General features: G+C 40.1%; 2 non-coding genes across 2 annotated transcripts; both read right to left on the reverse strand.

Annotated features, from left to right (window-relative positions):
- Positions 1–6,957: 6,957 nt before the first annotated feature.
- On the reverse strand, positions 6,958–7,064 carry LOC141593250 (small nucleolar RNA R71). Its single transcript, XR_012521351.1, has one exon. It is a non-coding gene; the product is annotated as a small nucleolar RNA R71 (small nucleolar RNA).
- Positions 7,065–10,272: 3,208 nt separating this feature from the next.
- Positions 10,273–10,379, reverse strand: LOC141593685 (small nucleolar RNA R71). Its single transcript, XR_012521755.1, has one exon. It is a non-coding gene; the product is annotated as a small nucleolar RNA R71 (small nucleolar RNA).
- Positions 10,380–11,038: the final 659 nt, after the last annotated feature.

Below are 11,038 nucleotides of genomic sequence, written 5' to 3' on the forward strand. Positions count from 1 at the left end.
GTTATAGTGAAGAACAAGTATCTGTTGCCAAGGATAGATGATTTGTTTGATCAGTTGAACGGGGCAGCGGTCTTTTCTAAGATTGATTTAAGGTCGGGTTACCATCAGGTGAAGATCGGAATGAGGACATACCAGCTTTTACATCAAGGTATGGTCACGATGAGTATGTTGTGATGCCGTTTGGGTTGTCTAATGCACCTGCAGTGTTTATGGATTTGATGAACCGGGTCTTTAGTCAGTTTTTGGATCGGTTTGTTGTGGTATTTATCGATGATATCTTAGTCTATTCTAAGACTAAGGAGGAGCATGAGGAGCACTTGAGGTTGGTGTTGCAGACTTTGCGTGACAATCAGCTATATGCAAAGTTGTCTAAGTGTGAGTTCTGGCTCGAGGAGGTTGCCTTTCTGGGGCATGCATGTGATTTCAAATAAGGGTGTCGTGGTGGATCCAGCAAAGATTGAGGCAGTCACTCGGTGGGAAGCACCGAATAATGTGGCAGAGATCAGGAGTTTCTTGGGTTTAGCAGGGTACTATCGACGATTTGTGAAGGACTTTTCCAAGATAGCCAGACCTATGACAGCATTGATGAGGAAAGAGAACAGGTTTCGTTGGGATGAAAGTTGTGAGACGGCGTTCCAAACATTAAAGGAGCGTTTGACCACAGCTCCAGTCTTAGCATTACCTGAAGGGTGTGAGAACTTTGAGGTATATACAGATGCTTCAAAGAATGGTTTGGGATGCGTGTTGATGCATAACGGGAAAGTAATTGCTTATGCTTCTAGGCAATTGAAGCCTTATGAGGAGAACTATTCGACACATGATCTGGAGTTGGGTGTAGTTGTGTTTGCTCTCAAGATTTGGAGGCACTATCTTTATGGGGCAACCTTTAAGGTGTTTTCAGATCACAAGAGTCTCAAGTATATCTTCACTCAAAAGGAGCTGAACATGAGACAGAGGAGGTAGATGGAGCTGATAGGGGATTATGACATGGATATTATATACCATGAGGGGAAGGAAAACGTGGTTGCTGATGCGCTGAGCAGGAAGAGTGTGCATTCGCTATGTACAACCATGTCTTTGATGAGGTTGAGAGATGAGGTGGGGAAGATGGGGATACATATGATACAGAAAAGGGATGCTAGAGGGGACTTGATAGTGGAGTCAGATCTTTATGATGATATTCGCAGGAAATAGGCTTTGGATCCTAAGATTGAGGAGTGGAGGGTTGGAGTAGAGAACGGGGCAGTGTCTAGGTTCTCTATTCATACAGATGGCAGTGTGAGATTCGATGGCAGGTGGTGTGTACCCAATGATGAGGAATTGAGGAAGATGATAATGACAGAGGCTCATTGCACACCATATTCGGTACATCCAGGCGGTGACAAATTGTATAAAGATTTGAAGAAGACTTTCTGGTGGCCTGGGATGAAGAAGGAAACAGCTGAGTTTGTGGCTCGATGTTTGACATGTCAGAGGGTTAAGGGAGAATAGCGACGACCACAAGGTAAGATTCAGTCTCTCGAGGTGCTGTGGACGCGGGCCCACGGGGGCGAAAAGCGAAGCAAGCTTTTCCTTCTTGGTTTGTTTTGCATTTGTGGAGTCGCCACCAATTTATTGTGGAAAATTGGAAACCGTTCGAATACCTCGTGTCATGTCAAGACACAAAGTAGTGACATGAACACTAAGCACTCGTCACCCTTAGCATTCTATGTCTAGAATGACTCTCGTGGATGCCAATGAACACGGATGTTCATAGAGACCTGGAGTAAGGGGTGAGGGTACGTATTAGGAAGCTCTTTTGATCGAATGCCTAATCCCGCCCGCCTCGATAGCGGCCTCTACTAATGATTAGGGAAATTATTTATACTCGATATATTGTCGATTATATGTATGCAATGCAACATCCATTAGATTAATCCTAGCACGTGAGAATTAAACTAAGTCGGTGAAACATGTAGTTTAGCATACAATTAATGTCGAGGTAGAAATTTAGGTTAATTGCATGTGAGAGCATACAAGCAATACGATAAAAGAAATACAATAAAAAAATACAATAAAGAAAATTACAATAATTATATCGGATTTATTGATTTATGTCGAAAATACATTTAAAACGGATGGTTTTAGAAAAGAAAGAATAAATGAATAAACGAACAGAAATTAGGTGATAATACGATTAATAGTTAATTAAATACGTAATTAATAACTAGGTCAAAGCAGAAACGGGAGTTCAGGGACATAAATCAACCGGGAACAGGCGCAGTAGATCTGCGTCCCTTGGAAGAGGCGCAGCAGTCGCTGCGTCTGTTCCTGGGTTGAGTTCTGGCTGTGAAGCCGGAACCGCAACTCGTTAATGTTCATTGGTGAATTTAATTCTTGATTAATGGATAATTGACTCGGATGAAAGTGATTAACATATTATTTACATGTGAATGAGGTCATAAAAACGATAAAACATGAATGAAACTGATTAGAACGAATTATTTACAAGATTTATAAGATTATAATTACAAACTAATCAAATTAATTAGACTAAACAGGTTATTAATGATGAGTTAATGATGGTGAAGGCGAATAACAGATACAAGTATATCAAAGATGAATTCCAGAGATTCAATATGGGTAAATCGAATCTCTAAAACCCGAATTGATTTTAATGACGAAAACCTGCAAATATGAATTATAAGGGATTTAAGTCGGGAATTAAAAGATGAGTTAATCAACAATGAATTATTTACATGTTACGAGTTAAAATTATCATACTTAAATTATCACGTTAATTAAACAATGAACAATTGAAAACGAAACAAAACAATCGAATTTTCAAAAGACGAAGGAAGAAGAACGGAAGCAGGAACTACGGCAGCCTCACGAAGAGGCGCAACAGGTACTGCGTCCCTTCGAAGAGGCGCAGCAGTTGTTGCGTCCTTTCTCGACGGTTGTCTTCTGATGATCCGTAAAAAGGGTTTTTAAACAAGGTTTTACAAATAGGTTTTAAGAATACTTTCGTCATAAATCTTACAATTGATTACAAAAATAAAGAACAATAATTAAAAGAAGGATTTACACCCTCAGACTTACATGTTTGACGAAACGAGATGACCCAAGTTAACGTTTAGTGATGCTCGACTCGAATGTACGACGAAAGTGCCCTCTAGGAGGAAAACAAATAAGATTGATTAATGTTGATTGATGTGGAGTTGGTCAAATTGGTCGGTCATGCAAAACGAGGCTGGTACTCAGAAAGATTCGAGCTTACGTGGTCGAAAGTTCAAGCACGTAGACGCCAAAAAGTAAGAACGTGGTCTAGAATGCAAAGGGAAAAGAGAAGGGCGGACACTCACGTGAGAAATATGTGAAACCGAAGGTCTCTATTTATACTAATCACACGGAGGAAATTAGGGTTTTCGGAGAAACTTTGGAAGTGAATCTCAAAAAGATACGAAAAATACGCAGAAAAGGACTGAGGAAGAGGCGCAGCAGGCACTGCGTCCCTTGGAAGAGGCGCAGCACCTGCTGCGTCCTTTCCTCAGTGGTTTCCCTCTGCGGAAGAAATATTTCCGCGTTTCTATTATGGAATAGCGGATTAATCTCGTTTCCTTAATATTTTGTGCGAATATTATGGGATATATTTTACCAAAGATCAAAATATTGGAAAAAATATGGAATAGAAATATCCGGAACATTCCAGAACATTCTGACTCGGCTATTAGAAAATAAAGACGCTTTTTGACCCGGACTCCAAATGTACTCTAATTACTGCCAAAACGAGCGTATCGGCACGTAGATGACAATTAAGAGGTAGACACAAGTGTTTGAGCGATCACTTGACGATAAACTTACGAACTGTCATAAATCGTTTCGTATACCAAACATGCGGCCCAATCATCACCGGGTGGTTTGCGGGAGGTGCAGAAATGAGGTATCTAATGAGCCCCTACTTTGACTGAGGCTTGGACAAGGCGAAAGTCAAAGTATAGCCATCAGGTCAATCGAAGATTACAACCTGACGACTATGACGACGCGAGGCGACTCAAGGGGTCTGAGCCAAGGACCTGTCGTCGGGAACATTTTAGAGTATGTCGACTATCGGGGAGGGTCGGTTAAAGTCCATTAGACTACGTAAGGAGGCTCGCCAGCCATAAGAAGAGACCATACCTGAAATTCCTTGAAACTCTAGGGGAAACAAAATGCGATATTGGGAGGAGGCAGTAGGACGTAGTCTGGAACTGCTGGGAGAAATCTGCTTGGGTCGGCTTCAAACAAACTTTGGAAGAGCTTGGGGTCGATGTTGATCTCCATGTCTCGAGAGGGACGATTGCCTGTCCGTGAACTCTCGCTGGGGGAACATAATCGGGAACTAATCTCCATGTCTCGAGAGGGAATGTCTGTCCGTGTACTCTCGCTGGGGGAACATAATAAAGGTGTGTCGAAACACCTGTCAGAGAATATTCGCTCATTGTGACAAGCAAGGTTGATGTGACCATAATTTGAGCATATTTAGCCCCCGAATTAGCCTTGTTCCCATGCTTTTTAGTGCATATTTGGGTCATTTATTGTCTTTAGTCCTTTGTTTTGCATATTCTTTGAGGTTTTGATCCCTTGGTAGGAAAGGAGTGCAAACCTTGCATTTTCATGGCAAAATGGAGCTAAATTGATTGAATTCAATGTCCAAGCATCAAAGAGAAGACAAGACTAGAAGGCCTTTGTACATATTGTAGTAGATGGGCAATGATGAGAAAAGATCATTGCATCCCCGAGGAAATCCTCAAGGATTTTATGAAGAAAAAGAAAGAAAAGAAGAAAGGAAGAAGCTGACAGAGAATCCGAGCGAATTGCCGACAATCCGCCCGTCCAAGACAAGCAATCCGAGCGTCTTCCTCAGCTGGACGCTCGTCCAAAACCACCACAATCCGCCCGTCCACCCCAAGAATCCGCTCGTCCAAAAGACCCACAATCCGCCCGTCCTGTGCCCTGGACGCTCGGATTGTGTGACAGCTATTCCGTCTTCTACTTGTTCAATGAAGGATGCGCATATTTTTCAAAGGCCGGCGAAAAGGAGACCGGAGTCTCTCTTGAGACCGGCGATTCCTCAAGGACTTAATCGTCATTTAAGCCCTTAGTAAACCCTAATTTATGTACCTAATCCCCACTATAAATACCTCATTAGTCTAATTAGGTTATCATGTTCTTCTTAGCAATCTCTAGTGTAGTTTATATCAATCTAATCTCTCTTTAATCTTGTAATCAACATTTAATCAAGTCTTAATACAAATCTCATTTCCTTAATCTCTCTTTTGTTCATCTTTCATTCTGGGTAATTGAAGATTATTTGGGTTATTATTGGGAGATTGACAACCTTCCAATCAATCATCAAGTACTTCTATTATTCTTTGCTTAATTATTGGAATCATTAGTAGGTATAATTCTCTTAATCCCTTTTTAATTATTGTTAATCATCTTCATTTATTCATCATTTTTTACTTTGTTGGTATGATTGACAACCTTGCTAGCATGTTCAACATGATAATGAGTGAGTAGTTTCCTTAGCTAGGGTTAATGGGTAATTAGGGAAAACCAACATGGGGGATGATTCATGCTTAAATTAATATGTTTTCATAGTTTATTTGCTTGCTTGTTGTGATCTCAACTTATGCACATGTTATGTTTGATGAAATGTGAGCCTATGAATCCTTGCATTTCTTACCCATCACCTATCTTTTCAATGAGACTTGTAAGACATAAACTAACTCGAGTCTCATTAGACCATGCATATAGTTGAGTAGGGAAGATTAAGTCGACTTGTAGGTGTTGTACAATCTAATCATCGATTCGGCTCCGGAACCCAAACTTTCCTAGGATTGTAAGATATAAACCAATTCGATCCATCACAACAATAATTGCTTGCTTATAATTTGAGAATATGTTTGTATGATCAATTCCCATGAATCCCATATGACCCCATGACACCCTAGTGCCTTTTATCAATTGTTTACATCCCTTTTTAATCATCTTGCTTGTTTACTTTTATTGCTATTTAGTTTAGTGATCTTCTACTTCAAAACCCAAATTGTGACACCCCTAGACACCACTAGTTGCAATTGAAAATCTCATCTCAATTCCCGTCCCTTGGGATCCGACCTTTACTTGCCTCTTTACTAATTGTAGAGTTGTTTGTGAAGTTATAAATTGTGTTTTGGTCTAGGTGCTCCTAACGACAAGTACCGAAAACTAAACCTCCCAAGGGAGTCCGACCAAAAATGGCGCCGTTGCCGAGGACGGTGTTAACTTGATTTAGATTTTCTTAAATTGTTATTAGTTGTGTCGTTCTTTGCCTTGGGGAAGTAAAACTCCTCAAGGTTTGTTCTAATTATTTTCGAGTTGTTTGATATTTTGCATGTCTAGAAGATCACAAGGTAACTTGTTACCCTTTGATCACGAAATTGAAAGAACTTTGACAAACAATAGAAGACTTGCTAGAGGAACTTTGAGAGGTATTGGTGAGGTTGTAGATATTCAACCAAACACTATTGAGTTCATCAACCCTTTTGCAAGAGAAGGTGAGGAGAACCCAACACAAAATCCAACACAAAATCAACCACAATGTCTAATTTTTCATCACATTCCGTACCAACCGAGGAGAACCTACCCAATGGTACTCCCACACCACAACACTTAACCGGAAACTTTATTGCCAAATCCGCATTTATCCAATTAGTCGAAAGAAGCCAATTTGGGGGGATGCCTAGTGAAGACCCTCATTCTCACTATTGTGATGCGATTTCTCAATCCGGTGTAACTCAAGACCAAATTCGATGGGTCCGATTTCCTTTTTATCTAATTGGCACCGCAAAACAATGGTTGAAAGGCCTTGATAAGGCTACTCTCGAAATTGACTCTTGGAAGAAGTTGACTCTAGCTTTCTACAAAAAGTTCTATCCACCGGAAAAGACTAACATGCTAAGAGCTCAAATTACGGGCTTTAAGCAAAGAGATGAAGAATCCTTGTATGAAGCTTGGGAGCGATTCAAGGGAATTTGTCGCTCATGTCCTCATCATGGACTTAGCGAGTGGTTCTTGGTACAACAATTTTGGAATGGTCTTTATGAAGACTCAAGAAACATTCTCAACATGGGATCAAATGGAATGTTCACCGAAGTTAACGACAATCAAACTTGGAACAAGATTGAGGAAATGGCGGTCCATAATTCACAATATAGTAGACCTCGCAAGGCTACTAGAGGAGGAAAGCATGAAGTGGACTCTATTACTCAATTGGGGGTTCAACTTAGTGCTCACATTGATACCATCAATTTGAAGTTCGAAAAAGCTATGGCTAGACTTGAAGAAGCCTCAAAATCACCAAAGCAACATGTTAATGCCATGACGGCATCTTCATCAATCCCAAGTGGGATATGTGAGAATTGTGAAACTTTGGGACATGACCAAAGTGAATGTAGGGGAACAAATGAACAAGTGAATGCTTTTCAAGCATACAAGAGTGGTACCTCTTATTCAAATTATTACAATAAAAACACCAAATTCCACCCAAATCTCTCATACAAAAGCCAAAATGTTCAAAACCCTCAACCAACATACACCCCACCTCCCATGAGAAACCAAAATCAAAGACCCTTTTACAACCAAAACCAAGGTTACCAAAATCAAACTCCATACAATCAACAAAGTAACCAAGGTTTTGATGTTCAAAAAGCGGTCCTCCAAATGCAAAAGAATCAACAAGAGTTTTTCATTCAAATGCAAAAGGATAGTTGATGTGACCATAATTAGAGCATATTTAGTCCCCGAATTAGCCTTGTTACCATGCTTTTTAGTGCATATTTGGGTCATTTATTGTCTTTAGTCCTTTGTTTTGCATATTCTTTGAGGTTTTGTGTCCTTGGTAGGAAAGGAGTGCAAACCTTGCATTTTCATGGCAAAATAAAGCTGAATTGATTGAATTCAATGACCAAGCATCAAAGAGAAGACAAGATTAGAAGGCCTTTGTACATACTATAGTAGATGGGTAATGATGAGAAAAGATCCTTGCATCCCCGAGGAAATCCTCAAGGATTTTATGAAGAAAAAGGAAGAAAAGAAGAAGGAAAGAAGCTGTAAGACAATCCGGGCGGATTGTTCACAAGACGCCCGTCCAGCACCCACAATCCGAGCGTCTTCCCCCTGTGGACGCCCGTCCAAAACACCCAGAATCCGCCCGTCTTCCCCATCTGGACGCCCGTCCAGAATCACCAGAATCCGCCCGTCCCGTGCCCTGGACGCCCGGATTCTCTAACAGCCATTTCGTCTTCTACAAGCTTCAAGGAAGGATCCGCATATTTTTGTAAGACCGGCGAAAAGGAGACTGGAGTCTCCCTAGAGACCGGCGATTCCTCAAGGACTTAATCGTCATTTAAGCCCTTAGTAAACCCTAATTTATGTAACTAATCCCCACTATAAATACCCCATTAGGCTAATTAGAAGAGTATGTTCTTCTTAGCAATCTTTAGTGTAGTTAATATCAATCAAATCTCTCTTTAATCTTGTAATCAACATTTAATCAAGTTTTAATACAAGTTTCATTTCCTTAATCTCTCTCTTGTTCATCCTTTGTTTTGGGTAATTGAAGATTATTTGGGTTATCATTGGGAGATTGACAACCTTCCAATCAATCATCAAGTACTTCTATTATTCTTTGCTTTATTATTGGAATCATTAGTAGGTATAATTCTCTTAATCCCTTTTTAATTATTGTTAATCATTTTCATTTATTCATCATGTTTCACTTTGTTGGTATGATTGACAACCTTGCTAGCATGTTCAACATGATAATGAGTGAGTAGTTTCCTTAGCTAGGGTTAATGGGTAATTAGGGAAAACCAACATGGGGGATGATTCATGCTTAATTTAATATGTTTTCATAGTTTATTTGCTTGCTTGTTGTGATCTCAACTTATGCACATGTTATGTTTGATGAAATGCGAGCCTATGAATCCTTGCTTTTTTTTACCCATCACTCTTCTTTTCAATGAGACTTGTAAGACATAAACCAACTCGAGTCTCATTAGACCATGCATATAGTTGAGTAGGGAAGATTAAGTCGACTTGTAGGTGTTGTACAATCTAATCGATTCGGCTCCGGGACCCAAACTTTCCTAGGATCGTAAGATACAAACCAACTCGATCCATCACAACAATAATTGCTTGCTTATAATTTGAGAATATGTTTGTATGATCAATTCCCATGAATCCCCTATGACCCCATGACACCCTAGTGCCTTTTATCAATTGTTTACATCCCTTTTTAATCATCTTGCTTGTTTACTTTCATTGTTATTTAGTTTAGTTATCTTCTACTTCAAACCCCAATTTGTGACACCCTTAGACACCACTAGTTGCAATAGAAAATCTCATCTCAATTCCCGTCCCTTGGGATCCGACCTTTACTTGCCTCTTTACTAATTGTAGAGTTGTTTGTGAAGTTATAAATTGTGTTTTGGTCTAGGTGCTCCTAACGACAAGTACCGAAAACTAAATCTCCTCGAGAGTCTGACCAAAAATGGCGCCGTTGCCGGGGACGGTGTTAACTTGATTTAGATTTTCTTATATTGTTATTAGTTGTGTCTTTCTTTTCCTTGGGGAAGTAAAACTCCTCAAGGTTTGTTCTAATTATTTTCGAGTTGTTTGTTATTTTGCATGTCTAGAAGATCACAAGGTAACTTGTTACCCTTTGATCACGAAATTGAAAGGACTTTGACAACCAATAGAAGACTTGCTAGGAGAACTTTGAGAGGTATTGGTGAGGTTGTAGATATTCAACCAAACAATATTGAGTTCATCAACCCTTTTGCAAGAGAAGGTGAGGAGAACCCAACAGAAAATCCAACACAAAATCAACCCACAATGCCTAAATTTTCATCACATTCCGTACCAACCGAGGAGAACTTACCCAATGGTACTCCCACACCACAACACTTAACCGGAAATTTCATTGCCAAATCCGCATTTATCCAATTAGTCGAAAGAAGCCAATTTGGGGGGATGCCTAGTGAAGACCCTCACTCTCACATGGAGACTTTTTTTGACTATTGTGATGCGATATCTCAAACCGGTGTAACTCAAGACCAAATTCGATGGGTCTTATTTCCTTTTTCTCTAATTGGCACCGCGAAACAATGGTTGAAAGGCCTTGATAAGGCTACTCTCGGAATTGATTCTTGGAAGAAATTGGCTCTAGCTTTCTACAAAAAGTTCTATCCACCGGAAAAGACTAACATGCTAAGAGCTCAAATTACGGGCTTTATGCAAAGAGATGAAGAATCTTTGTATGAAGCTTGGGAGCGATTCAAGGGAATTTGCCGCTCATGTCTTCACCATGGACTTAGCGAGTGGTTCTTGGTACAACCATTTTGGAACGGTCTTTATGAAGATTCAATAAACATTCTCAACATGGGATCAAATGGAATGTTCACCGAAGTTGACGACAATCAAACTTGGAACAAGATTGAGGAAATGGCGGTCCATAACTCACAATATAGTAGACCTCGCAAGGCCACTAGAGGAGGAAAGCATGAAGTGGACTCCATTACTCAATTGGGTGCTCAACTTAGTGCTCACGTTGATACCATCAACTTGAAGTTTGAAAAAGCTATGACTAGGCTTGAAGAAGGCTCAAAATCACCAAAGCATCATGTCAATGCCATGACGGCATCTTCATCAGTCCCAAGTGGGATATGTGAGAATTGTGGAACTTTGGGACATGACCAAAGTGAATGTAGGGGAACAAATGAACAAGTGAATGCCTTTCAAGCATACAAGAGTGGTACCCCTTATTCCAATTATTACAATGAGAGCACCAAATTCCACCCAAATCTCTCATACAAAAGACAAAATGTTCAAAACCCTCAACCAACATACACCCCACCTCCCATGAGAAACCAAAATCAAAGACCCTTTTATAACCAAAACCAAGGTTACCAAAATCAAACTCCATACAATCAACAAAATGACCAAGGTTTTGATGTTCAAAAAGCGGTCCTCC

The sequence above is a fragment of the Silene latifolia genome, chromosome 7 (genome assembly GCF_048544455.1).
Source record: "Silene latifolia isolate original U9 population chromosome 7, ASM4854445v1, whole genome shotgun sequence".
NCBI classification, from domain to species: domain Eukaryota; kingdom Viridiplantae; phylum Streptophyta; class Magnoliopsida; order Caryophyllales; family Caryophyllaceae; genus Silene; species Silene latifolia.